Source organism: Ambystoma mexicanum, chromosome 6p, assembly GCF_040938575.1.
Source record: "Ambystoma mexicanum isolate Mex_15411 chromosome 6p, UKY_AmexF1_1, whole genome shotgun sequence".
Lineage (NCBI taxonomy): Eukaryota > Metazoa > Chordata > Amphibia > Caudata > Ambystomatidae > Ambystoma > Ambystoma mexicanum.
Genome location: NC_090935.1, coordinates 1,053,541,902 through 1,053,569,205, shown reverse-complemented (window position 1 = coordinate 1,053,569,205; position 27,304 = coordinate 1,053,541,902). Strand labels below are relative to the sequence as shown.

Below are 27,304 nucleotides of genomic sequence, written 5' to 3'. Positions count from 1 at the left end.
TTGCACAGAAATAGTGCTGGAGAGTCAGCCGACATGGCTATAGAAACCTTTTATGATGTGTCAGACGGAGGCCATGAGGTTTCCCGCATTTACGAACTACTGATGTCAAGGGTGGGGAAGGAGGTGATCCAGTTGAGACGAGATTGGGAAGCAGAAGCTGGAGAACCTATAGATGACGGGCTGTGGGTGAGGGTACAGAGATATCACAAAAAAGTGTCCAGGAATGTGAGGTTGCAGCAAATCCAGTTATATGTTACCCACAGAGCGTATATGACTCCCCCGAACACAGCAAAGTTTAAGAATGTGGGAGCACAAATGTGTCCTAAATGCGGGGAGGAAAATGCAGGGCTGTTGCATATGTTCTGAGTGTGCCCGGAAATAGGGAGATTCTGAGGGGAGGTAGCCCACCGATTGGCGGAGAAAGGGATTAGCCTGGAGGTGGAATCTTTGTGGTCGTGCATGGTAGGGGGGGTTCCCTAGGCCTCGTAGAATGAAACAAGTAAGCAAACTTAAAGACCTGGCTTACATACTTGCTAAGCGCAGAATTGCTATGGGCTGGGAAGCAAGGAATAGACCGAATGTCGAAACCTGGTGGCAGGATCGCCGGAAATGGGCGGATGTAGAAACGGTGGTGTGGGGTGAAGCAGTAAATAGAGGTGGAGATGAAGAAGGGGAGATGCTGATGGCTTGGAGGCAGCTAATTGCCACACTGTCTGGGTCTGGACAGACATGCCTGGAGGAAGAGGACTCTTTCATGGAAGAGGGAAGGGAGGTGCCCTCAGAAAGGGTGGTGGGTGATGAGGAAGAAGGGTAGGCTCGGGATGGGGGAGAGGGAAAATGGGGGGGCGATGGACGCATCACGAAATTGAACATGAGACATGGAATGTATAATCGTTGTTCACTGATTGGTTTGGTTTGATGGTGTTTTGTTGTTAAAATAATAAAAATGGTTTAAATATATATATACATGATAGTTATGGAAGAAAAATACCAAGAAAGTGTAACCTCAGTACGACCTTTTAAATCAAACCCGGAGTGAATTAAAGCAGGTAGAAGAAAAAATGCGAGAGAGCCAAAACTCTGAGGTAGAATTAGGAAATCACATCAAACAGTTAAAAGAAGAGTTGGCAGTACAGCAACAAACCAATTCAGAACAGGGGGCCCAAATAGCTACATTAAAAGAGAAGTTCCAAGAAAGGATTGACTCTCTGGAAGAGAGTCGACTAAAATTACACCAACAAATAAAATATAATAGAGCCTGCTCTGGGGAGATAAGCGCTTTACAAAATCAGATTAAGCAATTGGAAGAGGAGAATAATAAGTTAATCATTAAAGAACTCCATTCCCAAACAGATTTTGACCAGGAGCGCCAGAAGCTATGCGCTATAAAGCGACAGAGGGATGACATGACTGAACAGATAGGCACCCTGTATCAGGAAAAAGATGCCCTGTGCCAAGAAGTGCGCAGTTTAAAGGCAGACCTGGAGAGAAGTGAGTCAGGCCTCCAGGAACTCGCTGAACTAAAGGTAGAGTACAAAAAGTTAATGGGGCAAATAAGACAAGTAGAAGGTGAGCTAGAAGCGACCACCCAGGCCAAAAGTGTGCAGAGACAGGAGATGCATCTCCAGCAACAAAAATGGTCTGAGTATCCCCAGGCAATACAACAGAAATACAGAAAAGAAATGAGGCCCTTTGTGATGAGAACAGGGGACTCCAGACCCAAGTAGCAGCACAAGGGAAGGTAATAGAGGTAAGTCAAGCCCTGATAGCAGAGCATAAGTCTCAGGCCTTTGCATACTATCAAGAGGTAGGGGCTGAGAAGGAGGAACCTGGGAAGTTAGAAAAAGAGTGTGCTAAGTTAAATCAAGACTTGAGGAACCCCGAACAGTCAGAGAGTGGCAGGGCAACCCCTGATCACAGTGTGATGTTCTCTGTACCAAGGGCCTCAAGTCAACTTACCCCCCTGTATACGCAAGACACGGCTCACTCCATGTCCACAGGTTCACATGAACCAGAAACCATGAGGCAGCCAGACTCAAATAGGCCTAGCATGATTAAGCCGGCAGGTCAACATCCATCAGAGATTGATGGACGGGCGTCCCTGTTCAGGTTCAAAATCATTATGGCTAATGGATCTGACCAGGAAGACTCCTATTGTAGTCGAGGACCCGAATTAAAGATATGGAATCAACAGCTGGATGAAGTGGAGGGCACCACCCCCCCACTTAAACCTAAGCAGAGAAATTTGCATGGACTAATTGATGTTGGAAATATGTGTAAATAGTATTCATAATGTTAGTATATACTAGGATTCAAAAAAGCATTCTATTTATAAGTTCGAAAATGTCATTACCATGATGTAATAAGGTGGCAAGGCACAGAATGGACAATAAGATTTTCTGTACACAGACAGGTGCATGCATGTAACCAAAAATGTGGCTAAAATGAGAAGAAACTGAGTAGTGCTCAAAGTGTGTAAAATGAGGTAATTTTAAAGTTGAGACATTCGAGGACACCATGCATTCAGAAACTTGACGAATGGGCAGAACCTAGACTTTTAATTAGGCCTTGTCTGAAACCTTATCTGAAGAGTCCAGCTGCATCAACTATAAATTGAACGGAACACGGAGGAAAAATCAGACATGCATACTAGAGCGTATTTCATTCTGAAGGGTTAGTTCAATTAAAAATAATTGCCAATGAGCTAATTTTTAACGATGAAGTTGCTTAGGACTGTGCAGGAAAGGTGGGTGCAGATTGCTCCCTCCCATTTTGGTATAAAAACTGAGCTCTGTGTGATGCTGGGGGTTGGTTGAGCCTGGGAGCTCGACCATGGCACTAAGGCTGCTCTGTCTCAGCAGTGGCATGAAAAAAACCTCTATGAACTATACAGTCTCTTTGCCAAATCTTTGAGTTGTCCTTATTGAACTGTGTTGGAGTATGTGAATCCTGCACCCAAACCTCCTCGAGGTGCAGCTATCTTGTCTTAAAGTATTCGAGGGTGAGCTCTGATTCTATGGGCCCGTCAGAGGTCACTCGGTCCTCGTTTACATTTGTTAGCGAGGAGGATGGTTATTGACCATCAACTATTGATTAAAATAAGACACCTAATGGCCATTGACACCAAGTAACTCTAGGTCTTCGGCAAAATCACGAGTCCTTCGCCATTTCGGGCTGAGTAGACTGTGAAGCTCCCCTTAGACAATGGTAGTGTAACTGAGACTGCAGTCGGGACCTGAAGGGGCTTGTGCTTATAAACATCTCCATTCCCATTCCTATGGGCAGCTGACCAGATGAAAACCTGAAGAAGGCGGTGATCGCGAGGGTCGCGAGAACAAAAAGGTAAGTGCCCTAGCCGATAGAGACAGGGACACTGGGAAAAAGAATAATGGTAGTCAAGATTTGGGAAGAAACCAAAACCGTAATAGCATTTAAAAATCAATAACAAGAGTAAAATATTAATGAGAGTCAGACATGTATGCAGGCAGCCAGAGTTGTGTTTGACTTTGTTACATGTCACAGTATGTATATGTCTAATTTTGCATGCTATGGTTGTTCATGGCATAACTGTCTGTGTGCACTGTAAAAACATTGGAACTAGTATAAAAAATGACATTTTAAGCTAAATAAAAAAAGAAATTGGCGTCAAGCCAAGATTTTGAAATTGTGAAAAAATTGCATTAAAATAGGTGATCAGATATTATGGTTTAAGGCACACAAATTCGTGGTGATTTCACCCCAAAAAAGAGTTAAACAGCCTGTGAAAAGTGCAAAAAGCTGGTGCAATTTAAGCAAACACATTTTCTTCAAACCAGCAGCTATGAAGTTAAATTTGTGATGTCCTCGTAGCAGGCAAGATAACTGATAAATCGTGTTAGGAACGATGGATTTTCGCATTAAAATGGCGAAGTTATATTGATTTATAGAAGTACTGTTCTCTTGCATTAAGCGCGGGCTTAGAAGAAAGGAATACACCATGTGGTAATGGTTCAAGTATAGGGGAGGTCCGGTTAGAACAAGGAACTGTGAGCCTGCAAAGTTTGTCTTAAAGTAGACTGTCTGTATGGGGTTACAAGTAGTGATCAAAGGTAGTGTTTTTTTTTAATGGTTTAACATCAGAGCAACTGGCTGGAAGAACGCACAGTTGAAAGCTAATGTGTCAGGGGATCATGAGAGAAATGAATCATGTGAAAGGAATGTGCAAATAGCAGCCCTTGAGATAAGCACTGCGAACGCTCTATGCGCGCCTTGCAAGATTGTCTGAATCACACAAAGTATTATAAAAAGACAGGCTGTACTTCATGTGAAATGCAGATCGCAGAATGCAAAGAATCATCCAGAAGCATTGTTGCAGATTATCGAATAAAAGGCCCACATTTAAAGATAAGAGAAATGCATTAGTTTACTGATAACCTGTGCGCTTCTCTCATGTCTCATGAGAGGCATCTGTATGGGAATATTCAGTAGCGCCTTCAGGCCTTATTCTCTGTGATACATACTTATGCTGCCTTGTAACATTCAAGATAAGCATGCTTACGCCCTTTTAAATCCCCTACACTCTCCATTCCTGCACTATTCAGAATGAGAAACAAGTAGCATTTGAAGGCCAACATTAGCAATTTACGAAGATGTTACTTCTCTTCTAGTATAGAAACAAGATACCTTTTAGCATCCGGGAAAGTGTGCAGCCTGCAGCATTAATGTAGGACTGTATGTGAAAAGATACATGCAGCCCAGAATAGGCAGATTAGGAGCTGCCAGGAAGGTGTCTTTATCCAGGCAGACTGAGAGTAGCAGTGGGACATGGTTTTCGAATTGCGTTGCCATTAGCGATCGAGGGGACAAGTGCCTGTAGTATGCAATATGTCAATGCTCACTATCATAATGGAAACAACCCCATAGCCAGTGAAACTATGAGTGGTGCCTCGATGAAAAACATACCCTGAGAAAGAAATCACCCTGAAGGGCTGACGATTTTTAAAGGCTTAGAGACTGGCAATTAAGAAATGTTAGGCACTAAGGATTAAATGAGATGGGATTTGTGCCAATATTGCAATTCCTGCAGTTGAGCACTTTCTCTTCCAGCTCTTAACATGAACTAAAACAATCTAATGTTATAAAATGACTTGCAAAAGTACGCAACCCACATTTCCAAACCTGACCATTTTTAAAACCAAAATATTACAGAAGGGGGTTACACAACGTGGGAATGATTTTAGCATCAGTTTCTCCATTATCAAGGGGAGTTCCAGCATGAAAGTAGGTAAAAACACACAGAAGACAGCACAGTAATGCAAGGGATCCTATATGATCTGACCAGGATCACTGTGCCGTCTGCTGGCATAGCCAGGATACAAGTATGAACACTTTGGCTGCACAGTCTCGAATTTGCATGCTTGTTTGCCGCTTGGACAGATATTATATGCACATCTTTTAAGGGATTGCTTAGGTTTTAAGAATGCCCAGCTGAGCAAACTAATTTCAACCCCTATCTGGTGCAGGAACAGTGCTGTTAATCCCGCTGCTTGTGCTGCAAACCCAAGTAAATGTGCAGGTATGTTTGTGAACTTCAGATTTAAAGATGATTCAGCCAGTCTTACTGGGATGTGCCCTTCTGATCTTTCACATGAACACATATCCCTGCAATAAGTGCTTAACACACTGAGACAACTTATGTACCTCCGTGGATGAATATGGATTTCAACTTTGGCTATTGCACATGATCAGCAACATTCCCACAGAGGGGAAGTAACGCAACAAAGGTCATGTTACCCAAACTATGTATTCCACAATGAAAACGAAAGGCATTGCATGTTTTAATTGATCAAGGCAGAATGTACTTGTCAAAACAGAAAGGCAATGGGTTTGGAGCCTCAGCAGCATGCAATCAAATTTTCCTGGCATGTGCTATTTAAACCTGATGTAAACTGGAATCTTACTTCAGACCAGGCAGCATCGTGGGGGGCCCTGGGCGGCCACCCCATGTGCCCTCCAATAAAAACATCTCTGGGGTCTACTGTCGTCTGGCAAGGAATGAGCAATTCCTAGTGGCATGGAGCACACAGAAGCCCGTAGGCATTATGGTGCTATTACAAGGAAGGGGCTTGCAGATTACAATAAGAAGGCTACACTAAGGGGTGCATTACGAAGCATCGCCTGTAGTTATAAGACAAATAGATATATATTGTAATTACTATGAATGAGCTGCATGTTAAGCTCACACTGGATAGAGTATATTAGGTAAAACACAGCATAGTGGCTAATTTAGCAAAAGGGGGATGAGTACAGACACCGCTGGGGAACTGATAGAGGTAGGTAACCAAAGTAGGGTTGAGAGTTTTGCGGGAAATGAGGAGGGATGGCTCCGCTCTAAGTTCGCTAGAGAAAGCATTCCAGGATTCGGGGACAAGACGGGGGAGCTTAGCCCTGTGGCATTAGCTCCTTTGGTTAATGGGGACAGCAGCTGGTGACAAGGAGTCCATGAGCATGAGCACTGGGGGGTAGCTCAGGATTTAGGAAGTGCTTGCCTCTCGTATTGCATGCCGAAAAAGCTTCTCATCTAGGTAGGCACTGCATCGACGAGTGTGTATGTGTTTATATATTGTTAAGTGCTGTATGGAAACAGAATGCTAGCAGTAGTGGTGAATTTTAACACTGAGTTTGCAGGGTGAGCGCGCCTAATTGACTTGTTAAATTGGGATTTTATTCCTTGCATGGGGAGGGGGAATTCAAGACTGTGTATGACCATCCTGAGCACCCAATAGGGGAACCAGTGATGACAATGAAACAGGTCTTAGCTCCATTTATATTTATATTGTGGGGTGGCAAGCAGCCTGGTGCAGGTAGGCAACCTGACCCTGGCTGAGCATCACAGAAGATATTGGCTGGGTCAGTGCGCCAGCAGTCCCAGTGACGCATACATGCAGGACTACCAGCAACTTAGGCAAATGCAATATGGCAGTCAGAGTATGAATGCTGCTCCTTATAGCATGTGTGGCTCTGAAAGAGCAAGAGAATGGGGGTTATAATCTCATCTAGCTGCCTCCCCGCTCTCAACCCCTTTCTGGGCTGGCAGAGATCCTTCAATGGACAGAATCTGTGTCTGTGCATAGCTGTGAATGCCACCAGTCTCATACATGTCACACAATTGTGTGCTGTTTGGACACTTGGCTTTCATACCCTTTGTTTACAGACACCTTGGCACAGATATTGCTTTGTATTTCTGATATATGGACTTTTAGTTAAGTCTATTGTGTATGTGCGTTATATGGCAGAGGCACAGTGTTCCCATTTTTGTGAACTGCCTTTGATGGTGTTGATAGGTGCTTAATTTTAGAAAAATGTATTTGTATGCATTATTTGTTAATGCTTTCACATTAGTCCAGTCCAGATGTCCTTGGGCTGGAAAATACCATTGCCGACATTTCAGTGGATTCCAGGCTGTTTCCGACTCATAATTAGGCCAGGATTTGTGATGTCATATTTCTGTGGGCTTGGACAGTAAATTGCACATCTTGAAAGCCATTTTTTCCAAAATGCCTTGCACAGAGAGAAGCCACCGGCACACTGGTTGGTGTGAGGTGGCCTAGGTCGCTCCCAAATTCCCACCAAGATATACACGCCCACCAACTTCCAAAGTCACCAGCCGCCACTGGGCTGAACTGACCCTAGTAGCAGCATCAGTTAAATAAACTAGTGCTGTGTAAGACTTACATTCGTGATTTTTAAAAATTAGCCTTTCCTCCATGGGTAGACAGTGCGCAACCCGTCTGACGCAAAATCATGTGTATTCTTTCAATCAATACTGAGAGTTGCGCACAGCAGCACTCTGCACTTTTAGAGCTTGTCAAGATTCTGTAAGATGCCTGCAAGGATGGCAGTGTAGTAATACAATTTAACACTGATAATGACACGAGAAATGAATGAGCAGGTGTTGTAAGTATGGCACGGAAAGGAAAGGGCTGGAGGCATTAGCATATGTGGTAGTGAAAAGGAAGTAATGACAAAGGGACGTCATTCCACCAAAATTATAGAGGTAGCAGAAGTGAGATCTCATGACCCTTGACCTCTGATGATATCACTGTAGGAAAAGTTTTAAATATTTTCCTTATTTTAGGGTAGCAAAGGAGACCACGGGGCAACAAGGGATACCTCAGGGGGTGCAGCCACGACCCCTGGTGACCCCCAAATGACGTCCCTGCAATGACACTCAAACGATAAGTGCAACAATGCAGAGTGTAGTATGTAACCTGGCATGACATGAGCAAGCGTTATTTTACAAGCTACAGAAGTAGTGTTAAAATTAAAAGAGGTAGTGATAAACTTCATGAGATGACAAGCAAGCGATTTTACATGGGGCTTTAAATCAGCGTGCGGGCAGGAGCAGGCACTGCCCTGTAACTGAATGGTCCATTGCCATTCATGTGTTCTATCATTTTTGACTTAGAATGCCCCCTGAAACTGAAGGAGGTTACTGGGTCATTTGCATCCTGCTTTTGGGGAATTTTGGGGATAGCACACATGTAGTGAAGGGGGTTGTTGGGGTGCTCCTAAAGGCTTTTTCTAGGAGCTCCACCATGAGAGGTAGGACAGTTTGCATGGAGTCACACCAGGGGTGGTATTTTATAATTTTGAGGCCTCGACGTCCAGAGTGGAGAACATTTTTATTGAATAAGGAAAACCCTTTCGTGATTTGAGACGAGCAGTTGTGATTCAGGTGTTATAGTATGAAACTAGAAATTATATTGCGCCTCCTATTGCTGTGAATATATGTATATTGGCCTACGCCAAGCTGCTAACAAGCTACTTGTGAAGAAATTTGTGTTGCAAGGTCCTGACCCTAAAATCAACGTAAGCCGCCATTTTAGGTTCTCTCTCCCAGTAAAGTCACCCTGTGAGTCAAAATGGTGGACGATGTCATTCAGAATAGAACATGGCCGTCATAATCTCTGTGTACAGCTAAAATGTAATTTGCCTGCAGGCCACTTGTTAGGGTCATGAACTGAGACCTTGTCCTTTGCTGACCTGTGTGTAATGGATTACCTGTATCAACGAAACTGATCCGTGAATATATATTAACTACAATGTTGTTTGAGTAACTGAATGGGAACGCCTGTTTAACTACATTGTATAAACTAAGTCCTGCTGCGTAATTTTAAGCCTAGAGAATACACTGTTACCATTTCTGCTTGTTGATGTGTAAACCAAAGATGAATTAGATACACATAGACGAACAAATTAGAAGTGAACCTGGCACGAACCCTAGATCAGTAATATATTAGAGGAACATTAACCCGCAGTAGGGCTGGACAGCGGGCTGAAAACTGTATAAAAGCCTGACTGTTCCAAGGTATTTTTGCACTCACTAAGCACACCAAACCACGCTGGAGTTCGCTGTGTTGTACTGAGGGCCGATAGCTATCTGATTTTGTTCTGTTCTTTTTGTAACTGGATTCAGTATAAAATAAAGTACTTTGTATGTTCCTTTGTAAGCTGTATTTGGTGTATTTCCTTTTGGGCTACCCGGCCTCATATTATTTCTCTGTTTTCACAATAGGATTTAGATGAATGAAGAAAGGTTTGAATGACAATATGTGAAAGCATGATGATAGCGTTTAGATTGCCAAGGAAAGCAAGTTTTATGTAGAACATGCCCCATTTCGGGATAAGAATGATTTTGAGGCATGAAAGCGGCAGAAGGTCAATGAGAATGTTTGGGTGAAAACTAAAAGATTTCATTATCATGGCAGCATGGTAAAGAACAGCTAGCTGTATGACTTGGTGAAGAAATAACGAAAAAGGAGAGGAAGGATTTTAGAAATTCAGGCGCAGGCCGCGAATTATGAACGTTTGCAGACACAAGGTAGAAACAAAAGACCTCCAGGAAAATAAAGGCAGCCATAAAATAGGGAAATATGGCAAATAAATAAAGATCAAGCAAAATGAAATAAGAATCATGAAGGACAGTAGTGGTTCAAGTAATGTTTCCGGGGGGGCACCCGAGAGAAAAACGTAAGGTTTCCGGGGGGGGGGGCACCTGAGAGAAAAACGTAAGTTTTCCGGGAGTGCATCCGAGAGAAAAATGTAAGGTTTTCCAGGGGGCACCAAAGAGAAAAATGTAAGGTTTCCGGGGGGCACCCGAGAGAAAAACGTAAGGTTTCCGGGGGGCACCCGAGAGAAAAACATAAGGTTACCGGGGGAACACCCGAGAGAAAAACGTAAGTTTACCCGGGGGGCACCCGAGAGAAAAACGTAAGAGGATTCGCCTTGTTCCTGCGCTTTAATACAGCGGTCAGAAGAAACGTGAACCCGGAGCCCACATAATAGGGGACGATAGGCTACGGTGACGATTAAAGACGCCATCAAAGGGGTTTGTTTACACCCCTTGTCGGGGTATTGATTAGAAGGCAGGTATACGTGTGTCCAGCTGGTGTTTGTCTAGTCTGTCAAGTGTCTGTTATACATGTCCTGTTGTATGTAACATGTCAGGAATGTTGTCTCTTTGTTGGTTGAAATCAAGTAAGGGTTTTATGTGATTCTATAGTTGAGAGGGAATCACACACAAATTGATGTTCTTTGAGTAAATTGGCGGTATAAATAATTTGGCAGGAAGAGACTGGATTGGAGCTTGCAGTATTTGGTGCGCGCTCATAGTAATGGGATTGTTGGACTCACATAAGGATATCGTTAGAAACAGAGTTAAGCCCGGAAAACATTGCTCCAATTGGAGGAGTGGGTTAAAGGTACCACCCACAAGATGTTTATGCCGCGGCCACAAATTGAGTCTTCATCTAAAGCCATCTTACAATGCATGGCAACTTACTTGCATGCCACATATACAAGAAGAAAGTTAGAAAATGCTATGCTGTTCTCAAATTGTGAAAAATATAAGAACAAGGAAAGGAGGAAGAGCCTCCAGAAGCTTGGTAGTAAAAAATATGCACTGAGGGGGGTGAGACACCTGCAGCGACGCCTGCCCCGCCTGAAACAGGAACCGAGGGAAGTAAGCCTGAGGGACTTTAGCCATTAAAGAAAGCTAAAAGCAGCCACAGGGTATAGCAACCCTCGCCTACATAAAGTAGTAACAAAAATCAAGGGAAGGATAAGGACAAGAATCTCACATCCCTAGCCCCAAGGGACCAGGGGATACGCGATGATGCATTAATAAAGGAGGGGATCAGGCACAGACAAGTGCATCTCTCGATAAGGGGAGCGAGGGAAAGAAGAGGAAAGGAAGTGAAGACAAAACTGATGAGATAGCATTTACAAAGGACAAATGGATGGGAGGACAAATCTCATTGAAACTCGATGGGAAAGAAAGTGATGATGGGAGACATAAAAAGAAGTTAGATGAGGCACAGAGGAAAGAAGAAGGAGAAGGAGTTAAGGGACGGAAGGATAAGAAGGAAGTTAGGCTAAGGTGAGTACAGCTTTATCGCGAAGAGCAAGAAAAGTAGCTTGATCGCAAACCAGAGAGCAGCCTATGAACGAGACAGACAGACACAGTAGAGGTTAGAAGAAAAGCAAAGGGTACGTGAAAGTAGGGATGAGGAAGTACAAAGGAAAGATGAACGTAGAAATAAGGAGAAAAGGAAGAAGATAGGGTCAGAAAAGAGGCGAGGAAGCGCAAAAGGATTGGTCACAGGAATAAATAAGCAAATAAATAAATTAATTAGGAAATATTGAAAATAAGTGGTTATCTTGAATAAAAATGAATAAAGGGAAAATTGAGATATATACTCAAAAGCATAAAACGGGAAAAAAAAGCAAAAAGTGGAAAACAAATAACACTTATGAGGTTTCCTGGCCAACAGAAAAAAAGGAGCGTTGGACAAATAAAAAAAACATCAAGAGACCATGAAGACCAAGAAAAGGAGTATGGCTGATAAAATTGGGTCAATTAAACGAAGGAAACTCGCACAAGCCATTTTAAGTAAATATGGTGAAGTAAGCAAAACAACTTGTGAATGCCAGTAAGAATTTTGATTTATTTTACAGACAAGCTATGAACCTCTTGCGTGGAAGCACAAGAAATTGTCTGCATGGCCTTAAATTAGGGAGAAAAAGAAAAAGGTAAGTACTAGTTCACGCCAAAAGAGTGTGAACACACAATCGATCAACACTAATGGTAAGAGGATCCAGGTGAGTAACAGGAAAAAGGGAGAAAGAGACACAATGTCTTAAAAAGTTAGCTGTTTTTCCCAAGACAGGTACAACAGGTGTGGAAAGAGTAGAAAATAAATAACAACATGGCCATTTCAGACGACCACAGAAAACAGAAGTAAAATTGAAGGTGAGTAATCATTTTCATGTTCATAATGTCAAAAGGATTGTTATGATAGAGGTATGCAAGAATTAGACTAGACAAACATTAATGGGAACAATAAAGGTGGAGGCACGTAGTAAGAATTGGTACCATAGTCCTGGAAGACAGGGGTAGGCTAGATCAAGTTAGACAGGTACGGTGTGCAGCGAAACGCCTCTGTTTTATTTCCCTAGGATGAACACAAAGCACAAGCATAGACAATGGTCCAACTAACTACAAGAAAAGAATAGGAAGAATGGCTGCTAAGCCGAAGAAGTATGTGCCGCTAACCAGCAAGAATTTACTGCTAAACTGGAAGAATGCAGCTAAGCTGACCAAAGAACCAAGCCGAAACTAAGTTTCCCTGCGGGGTGGTTGGAAAATAGCTGTTTATGTGCACCAACGAATAGGGCAGAATGACCCAGAGTGTATTTTTGTTAGCAGAAAAGGAGCAAAAGGGGTTAAAGTTGGGAAGAAAACCAGACCCCTTGCCAATGCCCAAATGACTTTTGCCTTTATTTTGACTTTCTACAGACAACGGGGATCCCCAAGGACGTTTCTGTCATCTACTGCGGACGTGCCTAGAAGACCAGGAAAGAAGAAGACGTCTTTCTTTAATTTGTTTTGTCTCCTTAGGGTGGCATGTGGCACCCGGAAGGAGAAAATGTGTCCCATGAAGGATGAGGTTTATTTTGTGTTATTGAAAACAAAAATCATTTTCTAAGCCAGCTGACACAGAGCTAGGAATGGGGGGTATTTTAATTATGGTGTGAAAATTACCCACAAAAGGGAAATGTTTAAAAGAAAATGTTTTGTAGCTTGTCTAGGAGGCAGGGGTGTCAAATAAGAGGGAATGTCTTGCAATTTCTAGGGAATAAGGTATAAGAGCAAATGCGAAAAGAGGTTTTAAGGAAATGGGTTGGTAGGAAATGTGTTAAATAGTAGAGACCTGTTATTTTACAAAAGAAACTCATTCCATTTTATATTACAGGTGTACGTCGAGGGACCTGTATGCCTTGGGAAATCAATGTAGGGAGGTTGTAGAGAAACCCAGTGAAAGCCTGACGCTGAATTGTGTCTGCAAAAAGACTCCCCCAACCCTGCATCCCCACGCTGAACCGTCCCTTCTTGTGTACTCATTGAACAATGAACCCTTTTGAAAGAGAGACACTCTGAAAAATACTGAACTTCTTGTGAAAAGGAAAAAACAATGGACTTCTGGTCTAAGCATCAAAAGAACCTGGGAGACCGACTGTGAAAACAGCACAATGGAAAGGAAAAGGCGACAGGATACAGACGGTCCACTAATGCCAACTAATGACGACAAAAAAGGAAGATACAAAAAAGAAAAGAGTGTGAAAAAGAGGGAAGGACAAAGTGAAAATGATATGCATGGGCAGGAGAAGGTGATCAAGGAGAGACTGTACTTTGTTGGGGTGGGAGTTGAAGACAAGGTACAACATACGAAGAAACGATGGGCTAATCGGTTACCTCAAAGCTTGACCAAACCTCTTGAGTCTCACAATGGCTGTGAATCGTCCAAGGCATACAGTTAGATTAAAGGCACATGATTACATGAAGTGGGGCTTACATGGAAGGAGATGACACACATGTTCGTTTTAAGAATAACAATACGTTAGTATGTGCCAAAATATAAGATCGTGTTAAGATGTGTTTAGATAAATATTAAGGAGAATGGACATCGAATATGGTTCAAAGTTGTTGTTTTTGAAACAAAGAACTTTTAAGACAGGGGTGTGTAGTGGAGGACCCGAATTAAAGATAGGGAATCAACAGCTGAATGAAGTGGAGGGCAACCCCACTTAAACCTAAGCAGAGAAATGTGTATGGACTAATTGATGTTGTAATTATGTGTAAATAGTATTCATAATGTTAGTATATACTAGTATTCGAAAAAGCATCGTATTTATAAGGTCGAAAATGTCATTACCATGATGTAATAAGGTGGCAAGGCACAGAATGGACAATAAGATTTTCTGTACACAGAGAGAAAATCGTTCTGGCTAAATGCCTTTAATGAAAATGCATGTAACCAAAAATGTGGCTAAAATGAGAAGAAACTGAGTAGTGCTCAAAGTGTGTAAGATGAGGTCATTTTAAAGTTGAGACATTCGAGGACACCATGCTTTCAGAAACTTGATGAATGGGCAGAACCTAGAGTTTTAATTAGGCCTTGTCTGAAACCTTATCTGAAGGGTCCAGCTGCATCAACTATAAATTGAACGGAACACCGGAGGAAAAATCAGACATGCATGCTAGAGCGTATTTCATTCTGAAGAGTTAGTTCAATTAAAAATAATTGCCAATGAGCTAACGTTTAATGATGAAGTTGCTTAGGACTGTGCAGGAAAGGTGGGGGCAGAGTGCTCCCTCACATTTTGCTATAAAAAGTGAGCTCTGTGTGATGCTGGGGGTTGGTTGAGGCTGGGAGCTCGACCACGGCACTAAGGCTGCTCTGTCTCAGCAGTGGCATGAAATAAACCTCTATGAACTTAACAGTCTCTTTGCCAAATCTTTGAGTTGTCCTTATTGAACTGTGTTGGAGTATGTGAATCCTGCACCCCAACCTCCTCGAGGTGCAGCTATCTTGTCTTAAGGTATTCGAGGGCGAGATCTGATTCTATGGGCCCGTCATAGGTCCCTCGGTCCTTGTTTACACTATGACGAGAAAATCAGGGAGCTAGACTTGCAGAAACATCAGCTACAAAGGAACCACTTGGTTCACTTTACAGAGAAAAAGGAGTCTGAGTTGAGGCTCCAAAAGAGTATTCTGAAAACCTTTACCCACTCAGGGAGGTGGGGGGAGTTCTCCACCACTCCAGGAGCCGAGATGAGTCAGATGACTAATCCCCTGTGCGAAAGAGGGAGTTCAAGGGAAGAGACCCAGAGAGCCCAAAGTACAACAGTGGAGAAGAGACTAAGCCCCATCATTCTGGGAGAAACTCCCAAGCTAAAAGAATTAGGGAGGGCCTAGAGGATCGGGTAGGGACCTCAAATAGCAGCAGCTCTGAGACTGAGGGTGAATGGACTCTGGTGCAGCGGAAAAAGAAGGCTGCCAAGCTCAAGAAAACTGTGGTGAAAGACCCTATTAGACAGATTACAGCTATTAGAGGTTTCATGACCTCATACCATAAAAATGCCAAATATTCTGTCTGGGAGCATCTGGAGCTATATGACCAGATGATGACATCTTTTAGCATTAAAAATGATCAGAACTCTATAGAATTTGCCAAATGGACGTTCTCCCCAGAGTACTCCAGCTTCTTTGCTGGGCTGGAGCATCAAAACCATTCAAAGTGGTCCACCTACAAGGCGGCCATCTTGAAGCACTTCTCCATGCACAGAAACCCCCAGGAGGCCTGTAAGGCGGCCTGCAATCTGCATTGTGGAGAGGATGCGCCCCGAGAGAATTTGTTCAGGAATTAAAACGGGCATTCGCAAAAACCACTAGACGGGTACACACGAATAGTAGGGAATTTATAAAAACCTATTTTCATGCACTCCCGAACTACATCATGACACAATTGGTAATGAATTCCATGATGACAGGACCCTGGACTGGGTAATAGAGCAAGCTACCCGGATCTACGAGGTCCAAAAACACATACAGAACAAGAATCCCCCCAAAAACCCCAAACAAAGCAACACCCCAGCTGCTGCCAAGATGGTGGAGGTGAAGGTTACCCCAATTTTGGACCTAGAAATGGTGGGGCCTAAAAATACACCTTCCCAGAACCAACCAAATCAGAGGCAGAGAAGACCCTCTGACCAGTCACAAACAGGTGGTAGTAAGGCAGGGTTCCCCACCAATGTGCCCCTGACTCTGCCAATTACATCAGCCCTAGGTACAAGGGCAACAGACCCATCTTGGGGTATGTGTGGACTCCCCTGGCCCAAGGGGGTGGGATCCAATCAGAAGAGTACGGCCCCAGGAAACTTCCTTCCAAACTTCCCTCAGGAGGGCAGTAATCTCCCACCCTCTAGTTTAAGTTTCTTCACCAGGTACCCTCAAAACCCCAACATCCAGAATAACCCGAATTACACTCCCTGCTTGCAGGAGTCTAGACCACCAAATCTGGGAGAGGGGAGGCCAAGGGTGGAGGGCTAACAGGGAAACCCTCAACATCCGAGTTACTCTGGGAGAAGGGGCAGTTACCCTTCCTGAGAGCAACCCAGATTTGACTCAAGACCCCCGTACCAGCCAGAGCGGGTGTCACAACTGGAGCACCAGGTCCAGAACCTAACACAAGATCTGAGTCGCATGTTGAGGGCTCAGCAGAACCCTCAGATGAACATGGCTGCTCAGAACAGCTTGAATGCAGAGTCTGGCACCACAGAACAATGACGCAGAGAGAAACCTGACAACCAACTGGTTTTAGAGGACGAGGCACGGGAGGAAGGGGGATGCAAAGCCCTAGAGTATGCGTCCTTCCTCACCCGTGAAAAGCGCCTAGAAACCCCAGAACCGGAACTTAAATCTCCTACCCCCGAAATAGTGAAACCCAGGGAACAGAGGGTGGGTAGGAGAAACAAAGAGACAAAGAAGACCCATTTTGTGGATGAAGTCAGTGTCCTCCAGTTTGAAGGGGAAGAATCCTTGGAGGATTCTGGGAAGAAAGTCTTCTCTTTCAAGGATGGGGGAGTTCCTCCCAAAGAAAAATGTGTCCAAAAGACCATAACCCAGACTGGGTAGGTATGGGGACTGACTCAGAATCGCCCATCCCGGAACCCCAGAAATGTCACCCTGAGAACTTAACAATGACGGAGGGATCCTCCCCACAAACTGATTCGAGTGACTGTCTCCAGGAAAAGGGGGCAGCCCAGTATCAAGGGAAAAAGGGAATTCCAAAATCCCACCTATTTCAGGATGCCAAATTTTATTTACAGATTCCTGAACTCCGAAAACTGTCCAGCATTCCCCAGTGTTGGAGTCCAAAATAAAGAAACTAATGGGCCAGCTTGCCCATTTCCTTTGCCCCTTGGAGTAGAAAGAAGGTAGGTGTTCTGCCCCATCCGAGAGCAGGGGCAATGTGCATTTTTAGCACTGGTGGGCACCAGATCCGAAGCCACGCTTCTGTCCAAAAGGGCCTTTGAGCACCTTAATTCAGGAAGGGGGTAGAGACACCAAATTCCTCTCACCCCTCTTCCTGGACAACTCCAGAACTTCGACAGGAATTAAATTCACGTCAAGGAGGACTGCGGATCTGGAGATAAGAATTGGGTGACACAAGGTGAAACACCTGGTTATAGTCGTAACTCCAGAGGGGACCCCCTGTCTATTAGGGATTACCTCCTTGGGAGTTTGTCTCCCTGATAGACTGTGTGAACAAGGTCCTCTGGACTCAGGCTAACCGGCCAATAAAAGTAACAGAGCACCAACTATGTCAGTCTAAATGGCACATGCCACATAGTGGAACAGCGATCAGACCAAGTTAAGTTCCATTTTCAGAACAATCAAGTACCTGACATTACTGTAATTACTGTAGGACAACAAACGGTTGATGGGAACTCCTCTACATTCCTGAAAATCAACCTTGAAATGTTATACCGATCCACAATTTGAAAACCCAAGTCCCATGATAAAAATTAGGAAAAACCAGCTCAAAGCCTGGCTGTCATTCAGAAAAAGGGTGAACAACTGTTCCTCCCCATTCAGTTAAATAAGAGAGTCTGTTCTCGCCAGAGTACGTCTGAATAATGGAAAAAGTTTCATCAACGAAGCGTTGTTCAGGAAACTCCCAAAAAATCCAACCATTCCCACATTTAAATTGGTTGATAAGAGGGTATGGGGCCTGGAGATTCCCTATTCCAAACATCCCCTGCTTGGCAGTTGTATGCTAAACATTTCTATTTCTGGTAAAAGCATAGAGCATAATTGTTGGGTCATGCAAGGTGTTCTCTCTGCCTTCTACCTAGGTAATAACATTCTCACCCGATTCGCAATTAATTTGGATCTCATTAATTGCTAAGCCCGGGTCCCAACTGGAGGGTAACCGCAAAGGCCTTGGCAATTCTGAAAAAAGCCCTGCGGTTCTCCACATTGCTACTGTAGGCAGTTGAAGTTCAAAAGTGGAGGAGAAGTCACCATCCCAGGCTTGGCCCGACAGTGCACCATCGCCGTACACATTAAGAGAGCAGGACTTGTGGCTGATTGGTTAACAGGGAGTATTATACTTGATATTATTGTAAAAATGAGAAAGGATGTGATAAAGGTCAAGTTGTTATCCTTGTTCTGTTGAGTAATGTACGTGGTGTGATTGTAAAAAATGAGAGAGATTCATATTGTGACAATTGTAAATGGTAATCATGGTTCCACTGTTGTAAAGCTTTCGGGAACAATGTCAGTAAAATATACTACAACTTGTTTTTTATCTATCGTCTACTATATAATTAACCTCATTACCTCCTAGCCTGGCAAGGATCACCCCGGGGACCTGGAAGGGAAGGAAGGATATTGGGTACCGCCCCATACATTCCAACCGAAAGACAGAAGGGAATCTGGAGTGCAGCTCCCTGATGAAGTAGAATTCTGCCAAATGAACCCCACTCTGCCCTACTCTCCCTCAACAAACAGTCACGGAAGGGCAGGGGGCAATCTGTGGGGTACATTTAAGGCCCAAAGCAGAACTTCCCTACAACCAAAAAACGCATTTAAACGGTACCACAATGACCGCTGTGCTTTGTCTACTTGGCACAGGTGTGGCTAGCTTAAAACCCTGCCACCCAAATAAATTGCTGCATTTGCTTTATTTCATTTAAATCATAAGAAAATTCACCTACATTCATAACGGCTTTACATTTGCTGTTCTGTCCTTTGAAGAATAAAAGCTGCGCCCAGCTTTCAAGACGGCTTGCAATTTGTTATTTCTTTAATTTTAAACACAACAAAGTGTGTGCTCCATTGCTACACAGCCCTGTGTGTGTATTTCATCTGATTGCCAAGAAGCGAGGCAATACATCTCGAGAACAGAATTGTTTTCCTGATAAAGTACTTGAAGTGCAAAGAATACTGTTTTCCCACAAACACAGCTTTTTTTTCCTTTTGAAATGAACCATCACACTCAAATTACAGCAAAGGAAAGAAATAGCGCAGCTCTCTCTTTTTTCTCATGTCAATATCAAAGAAACTCTTTGCAGTATCCTTTCGTGTCCATGAACCCACAGTATATGCAAAAGCCCTCCCAAACATTAATTGAAACATAATCCCGTGGGCTGCAGAACCGCTTTTGCAACTTGAAAGGAAAAAGCCTGCACACGTGTGAATCTGTGCTTTAAAAAAGAAAAAATGTTGTTTCAGAGTCACATGACAAATGACAAATGACAGCCGTTGCTCACCCAGAAATATTATTGTATATGTGGGTAAGGGTTTGCAGTGACATGGCTACCTAATGTGCATTATATTTGTTCCCATGAGATTTGGTTTCCTTGAAAAAGACTCAGAAACCAGTAAAACTGTTTTTCCTAGCCCAGGCACTGAATTCAATGGCAAAGCCCTGCTACCAACAGTGGGAAAAGTTGCATCCAGAAGTGAACCGGCCCACAAGGACACATGATAATGTGTGAGGATTCAGGGCCCCGCTAGACTAGCTGGCAGCCCTGCCAGAATGAACAAAGGAAACCAGTAGGGCTGGAGAATGACCGAGAGGTGTGATTTCCTCCAGCATCCCCTCTGAAGGGGGAACTGTGAAACCTTCAAAGGGCATAATAAAAGTTCTTTGTTGCAAGCCTTGCCTGGCAGAGACAGTTGACTGTGGAGGTTTGTAGCACCACCCACACCTGTGACAAATCTACCCCATTGACAGTAAAGGAAATCTGTGTATTAAGAATTTTTTCCCAGCACTCTGAATAAGCAGTAATGTTATATTTGACCGGTTTTCATGGGATTTTTAGACAAACAGAAATAGACCAAGTGCATGTTTCTAGCAAGTGGTGAACTGAAATGGCCATGAAAGACGCTTTTCGCAGTGAATTATAAATTGCACAAATCTGAAAACTAAGTGGGAAAATGTGAGATGTCATTGGGAAATATTTGTAGCCGCCACCAGAATTTTAAATATTATGTGTTTCATAAAAATGGCTAAAATGTGCCAAAGGGCGATGCGACCTCGCACAGAGTCAACGTTCGGACTGTCCAATTCCCTGTGACTTAGTGAATCCGCATATCTTTATGGTGGTGGCTAGCATAAATTTTATGTTTTTGATCGATAACTCATTTTTGGTAAAAAGTAGCTTGGAGGGACAAAGGAAGGTTATAAATGCAAACCCACACTGATGTCATTTCGCCTGAAACGATCGGCCCAGGGGGAGGAGGGAACACTGGTAGGCTGCCCTATCCCAGTAGAGGGGTAAGTCCAGAATACTCCCCATCCCCAGATTGTAAACCGATGATGTGATTTTGGCTATATAAGGGGGAGACAAGGAAACACAAGGGACAATCCACTGAAACTCAGACTTCAAGATCCAGGAAAGCAGAGATCCATCCAGATCCAGGCACACATAAGAATCCAGGGAGAAAGGAGAGGAGGCAGAATCCCATCCAGGAGAGCCCTGTGTCCAGATCCCTTGCCTAGCTGTCCAGCATCCCATCCAGCTGTCCACAGTAACCAGACATTGCCTAACTGTCCAGCATCCAATCCAGGAGAGCCCATTGACTAGATCCCTTGGCCCAGCTGTCCCAGTGACCAGATCCCTTGGCATAGCCATCCAGAGTGACCATATCCCTTGGCCTAGCTGTCCAGAGACCTTGCTAGCTGTTCAGAACCCTAAACTCAAGCTTACCTTGTAAGTATCACATCACCCAGTCCACAGATTGCACATCCCGCTTTTTTGATCCTTGCACCCCATTGAAATCCCATTTAAAATCACAAATTGCCAGTATAATCGGTTCACCTTTCCATAGACAAATCTGTAGTAGCCCATGTATGTTAGTTTATTCCTTTGATAAGTCCTTCCATAGCCTGCATAAATCCTTAGCATTATTTGCAATTTAATAAACTAATTCCCCTATAAAGAGATTCACGGTGAGCTGTTTGCCATTCGAAATCAACCACCTCATGTCAAGTGCCTTCCTTTAAAAATTGTAGCCATTAAAATATTGTCTCAACAGAAATAGTCTTTGTTTAACAAAAACGGAATTTGTCTGTGTATTGTGCTTTCCTACCAATTTTGATTTGCATTCATCCCATAGATAAACCCACACTGTATTCCCATTAAGAATAACCTCTTTCTACCAGAATCCTATCTGTTATGTGCCTCTGTTCCTTGTGCTGAAAACCGATTTGCGATTTTGACAGCCAAGCTTTTTCTGTGGCTGCCTGCCATCCTAAATCCTGTGTAGAAAAGAATTGTCATTCTGCTGCATGTGTTTTATTTTGCATTTCTGTCTTTTTCCAAAAATAGATTTTCTTACCTGTGTGCACGTTGCCTTAGTGCCCTGTTTAGTATTCGGTAAGCTTCCTTATCACTTGAGTGTTGCAACACGAATGTCTGTCCTAGCTATCCCACTGTGGTTGTAAACTGCTGTGTAAATAACAAGTGTAATCTGATTATGCCATTTTGCTCAAAAATAAGGTTTTCAGTTTCGTTTCTGGACTCCCATCTTGGGGTGCTGGGATGAATTAAAAATCTGATTGTTCTCTTTTCATTCTGACTCCTTACCACTGCCTTCCATCCACAAAGAATTTAGTTAGCTGAAGTTGGGGGTGAGTGCTGCAGGGGGAGTGCATAACTTGAGTACTATCTGTTATTTTGTTTATGTTTCTATTAAAGGTTTCTGTATATTAGTTTAGGGGTTTAAATTAACTGTATTGTGGGAATCTTTGCATTTGTATTGCCACAACACTGGTGGTTGCTGCCCAATTTTTTGATTTTGGTCTGATTTTTCATTGAACCATAAAATGTATAAATATCTTATGTTATACACCGGCCTGGTTCCTAATCCATTGTGACACAGGGTGTTTATTAAGGTGGGTGTGAGACGGGATGGGGGCCTATTCAAACAAAGAACCCAGGGTTGAGATAAAATAAAAAGCATTTCTATTGTGCGCCACATTCATTGTCAGTGGAAGAAGTCCCTAGCTGGAGTGTTCCGTGTTATAAACCGTTACAACCTACAGGAGCATTGATTTTCAACAACTGATAAGAGTGTTCTCATGTCTGTAAACAAAACCTGCTTAGAGAACGGGTACTTTTGCTAGTATTCTAATAAAACATTTTAATGAAAGTAAGACAGCAGGAGAAAGTACAGAAGCTCCAGGCACCCTGTCCGATTGCTATTCCCGGCAGACGCTAAGCCTGACCCTGCAGAGCGGGCACCAAAATACAAGGGGAAAAAATGCAGACTTCACAATGCCTTCGAGGCCCCGTTTATAGCGCGAGGCCCGGGGCAAACCGCCCCTCCGTTCTGCCCCCTCCTCTGCATGATGCCCTGGCACAACCTTGAACTACTAGGCATACACCTTGCGGGTGTGCGGAGGTGGCATGGAGATCCCCCAACTCCAGACCACTGGCACACACCCGCTCGCCGGAAAGCCCATTAATAAAGTCGTGTCTTTGTCTGGCCAGCCTGCGAAGCAGCGCTTCCCTTGCCCGCCTCTATGGCTGGCACCGAGCATTTCGACTCCGCTCACAAATCATCATGAAAAACGATCTGTGCTGCATCATATTGTTAAGTTGCACATCTCCGCACTGTGCGTTCTCTTTGTTCAGAGCCTAGTCCTCCGAAATTACGCTGGATGCTGTTCCCTGAGCTCTTTGTTTCAGAGTGCTTTCGGTGCTGCGCAGGAGCCTGAGGCCCCCTTGTGGGGACTGATACTACTTTAAGTGTTTTCTAATGATCGGAATAAAACATCATTCATTACCCACGCGTTGACCGACACCGGGATCAGGTGAAATAAATGGCTCGTGCACATCACCGGCGCTCATTGGACTGAAAGGAAGTCTCGAAATGTTCATATAGGTCGGCTCTTCTGCGCAGAGCGGCGGCAGGAGGCCCGCTTGGCCGGGCATGGAGAAGTTGGACAGTGGGGGAAGGGTGGGAGGTGGGGAGTGAGACTGAGGGGGAGGCACAGCCCTGGCCAGCGTGGTCCAGGAACAAACTTTGCAAAGACTTCGAGCAGAGCCCTGCGGTGCTGTAGTAACGGGAGCGCAGAGCTGCGGGGGGACACGGCTCTCTCACCTCACCAGGGGCACTGACCACGGAGACTGTGGAAGCGCCGAGAACTGTCACAAAGTCACCAGCAGAGCATGACAGAGCACCTGGACCCGCCGCTTGCCGGGGCTCACAGGGTCCGGATTCACAGCTCAGCCGTGGATTGTGTGGGGTGTGGAGGCCTCTGAGGCAGAGGGGACCGAGGCAAGTACCGAGGCGCGCGGAGGCTGCCCTGCGCGGGTTTGCAAGAGTCCTGACTGGGATGTGACACGCAGCCAGGATGGGACAAACAGACAGAGGTGAGTGCTCCCTGCCCGTATCACGCACAGAGTGTTCCATGGGAGCAGGGCATGCGACCGCTCCTGGCTACATTATACACACCAGGGGACTACTGGACCCTGCCTGACTTGTAGAGTCTGCTGGACACGGATGGATGGATGGATGGATGGATGGATGGATGGATGGATGGATGGATGGATGGATGGATGGATGGATGGATGGATGGATGGATGGATGGATGGATGGATGGATGGATGGATGGATGGATGGATGGATGGATGGATGGATGGATGGATGGATGGATGGATGGATGGATGGATGGATGGATGGATGGATGGATGGATGGATGGATGGATGGATGGATGGATGGATGGATGGATGGATGGATGATAGACCCTTTCAAGCATTGGCACTCAGGGTGCTGGCTAGTTTCCACATGTCCGCATACTGAATCAGTGTAAAATGTCCGTTGTGGTGTCTTTGTCCTCCACTCTTGGCTGTAGGGGGAACAGGGGAGCGGATAGTTAGTGGCACTCTACCAGCATACAACAGAAGCAGGTTTGGTTTGAAGTTTATCCGTAATTACAATTCCACAAGTCCAAGCACTCGCTGCTGCAGTCTGTATGGACCTACCCGGTCACAGGTTAGAATCCCAGACACTCTGACTCAGCATTTCATCCCTCTAAAATCAAAACAGTAGGTGTCATTGGTAGCACCCGTTGGTTACAGTGTAACCACTCAGCAAAACTGTGTTAGAAGTGCTGTGCAATAAATATTAGGTGCTATATGTATTATTTACTCTACAACAGTGGTGTTCTGAGCCGCAGGGGGTGGGGGTGCATCTTGCCCCCCCAGTAGCTGTTTCACTAGCCAGACCGGGACATTTGGGGGTGGGACACCTCTCCTGTTCGGCACCCTCATTCAGAATGAGGGTGCCGAATGGGAAAGGGGTCCCGCTGGCAGGACAATGAGGGTGCTGAGCAGGAGGTGTTCCTCATTGCCCAGTAGCAGGACAGCTTTCCATTTCGTCACCTTCATTGTCAATGAGGGTGCGCAATGGGACCTCTGCCAGGACAATGTCCCACTGAGCTCAGGGCAGCAGAGCGGCTCTCCAGAGGACGTGACACATTGCTCTGTGTCAACAGAGCCTCACAATTAGGCACTGACGGGAGGGAGGGCAGCCTATTAGCAGGGACTTTTGTCCCTTAAGAAATGTGAATGGGGGGATCAGAAGAGAGAAATATGAATAAATTATAGCATTAATGTGAGCATAACAAATCGCCCTTGGGTTTCAAAGCCATAGTCATTCTTTCATAAAGCATGCAGCATTATGCTGCATAAATTAATGCTTTATCCATGCTTTATGAATGAATGACTTTGGCTTTAAAACCCCAGGGGGCTCGTTTGGCTCACATTAATGCTACTGTGACTTTGGATGCAGGATGGGGAGAATAAAACTAAAGCCATACTCTTATTGCTCAATAGATTTCTATGATGATGTATATAATGTATAGTTGGTTTATTATGAAAGGCTAGTTTGTTAAGAAATGTGGTTTGCTTCCAAGGCATTGCAATACATAAAGTGTTATTTAAGCACATTAAATGCAAAGCATAACCTAATGAATACCTATATGAACTAAACCTGGGAAGATGTGTTCATTGGCTTAAAATGTCCACATCCACATTTAACCAGAGTGTGATCCTGGGCAAATCATTTAATCGCACTTTTTTTTATCTGAAGCTCTGTGTGATTCACTTCATATATTAGGGTAATATATCATGCCATCATAAAAAAAACCTACAGACTATGGTGTTGCTCCATATATAATAATAGTGCCTTTTAGGTATTTTACACCACAATGTTTTTTGCCACTTGGCTTACGTATGACAACGTATTCTAAAGTCACTTTCATGGTTCCTCCAAGTATCAAAGACTGATGATCCGCCTTGCAATGTCCTTTTCTGTGAAGTCACTTCCGCTGGTGCATTCCATATGCAAATTAGGAGGTTTGCATGTATTTTGCCCCGCAGAGTCTGGAGAGAGCTGGAATAGATCAGCTTCTTGCATCTGTAATGGTCCTGCAGTTTTTGGTTGTTATATGTATATGTTAAAATGCCATCTACCACTAATGTTACCCAAAAAGTTGATTGGGCGGGTGCAAATGATACCCTATAAAATCGTGTGCACTGCATTTAGGGGAAAGTAGCAGGACTTTTTTGTGGATCGCCCCCCCTTCCCTGCCCCCACTCTTGCAATGCTGGATACTTCCGTGCTCTACAAGAACATATTGTGAACCTAGTTGCATGTTGTGAACTATCGGTAAAACGGGTGGATGCCGCCTGTTTTGTTGCACTGGACAGTTATGGGTTTTGCCAACAGATGAAAAAAAACAGATTTTAAGCACAGCAAATGAGTGCCTAATTTACAAAAATGTTTTCAATGGGACTTTCCCATGTTAAAATGTTTTGTAAATCAGGCCCTTAGTGGCATTGCTAATTCCGCTGAACTCACAATGAGGCTCTATGATCTACTGTCCCTTAGTATATACGTATATATATACTATAGTACATCAACCCTAGCCAGCAAGGTTAATGGTGAAGGATCATGGGAGTTGTAGTTCAGAACATCTAGAGAGCCAGAGGTTGCAGACTGCATAAACTAGAGGGAGAGGTGATGGGCCTAATTTACAAACGCGGTTTACAATGACGCAATCTCATTGGAAAACGCTTTGCAAATCAGGCCCAGAGTGTGTGTGCGTGTGTGTGTCTCTCTCTACTACTGCTTTCTGTGATTGGCCTATTCAAGGTCACATGCTATGTGACATGCTGTCTTGCTATAGCCTTGTTTTATGCTCCATCGCTAGCATGCAGCGCGGATGAGGAGGTCGGCGAGAATCCGCCGCAGGGGTGGACCTCAGGGAAGATACGGGCACTGGGGGAGTAGGGACAGGCCTCGGGTACGAATGGACTTCGGAGAAGGGATTGGCCTCAGGGCTGGAGTGGCATCAGGGTGTGTCTGGGCCGATCAAGTACAAACGCAGTGTCCTCTCATTTCTTTGCGCTGTTTACAAGACATCTTATGTACAGCAACATCTTCACAGCACAACATTTCACTTTTGTTGTGTTTGATAACAAAATGGGTTTAGAAATGAAGCATTCTCTGCTGTTTCTGTATGCTGTCTAAGTCTATGGAACTTTTGGCAGGCCCATGTAGGCAAATAGGCGCGACCTGTGGCCTCTAGCGCAATACTGTGACCTCCTCACTGGGTCTATAGACCAGTATATGCACCTAAACACTTCCTGTATAGATGTATAAAGACTGTGATAGATACATACATACATAAACACACACACACACCCACGCTGTTGACTATATCGAGTATGTGTGTTGTTTCAGGACCACCACAAACTAAATGGGCATAGCAGACATGTTTCTTACTAGGTACAACACGACCCCCCTTTGACACATACCACGTTTCAAGCCACCTTCGCGTGCCCAGTAAGTGTTTCCTTTCGGCCCGAGATGGCTATCCACTTCCGGAATTTCCCGA

The 27,304-nt window shown here is 44.2% G+C and overlaps 1 protein-coding gene across 1 annotated transcript in view; it reads left to right on the top strand.

Annotated features, from left to right (window-relative positions):
* Positions 1-23,302: 23,302 nt before the first annotated feature.
* The window catches only part of S1PR3 (sphingosine-1-phosphate receptor 3), a 45,211-nt gene continuing 41,209 nt past the window's right edge, over positions 23,303-27,304 (top strand). The window contains exon 1 of the mRNA XM_069625658.1: positions 23,303-23,773. The gene's annotated coding sequence lies outside the window, so the exon portion shown is untranslated. The remainder of the gene's footprint in view (positions 23,774-27,304) is intronic.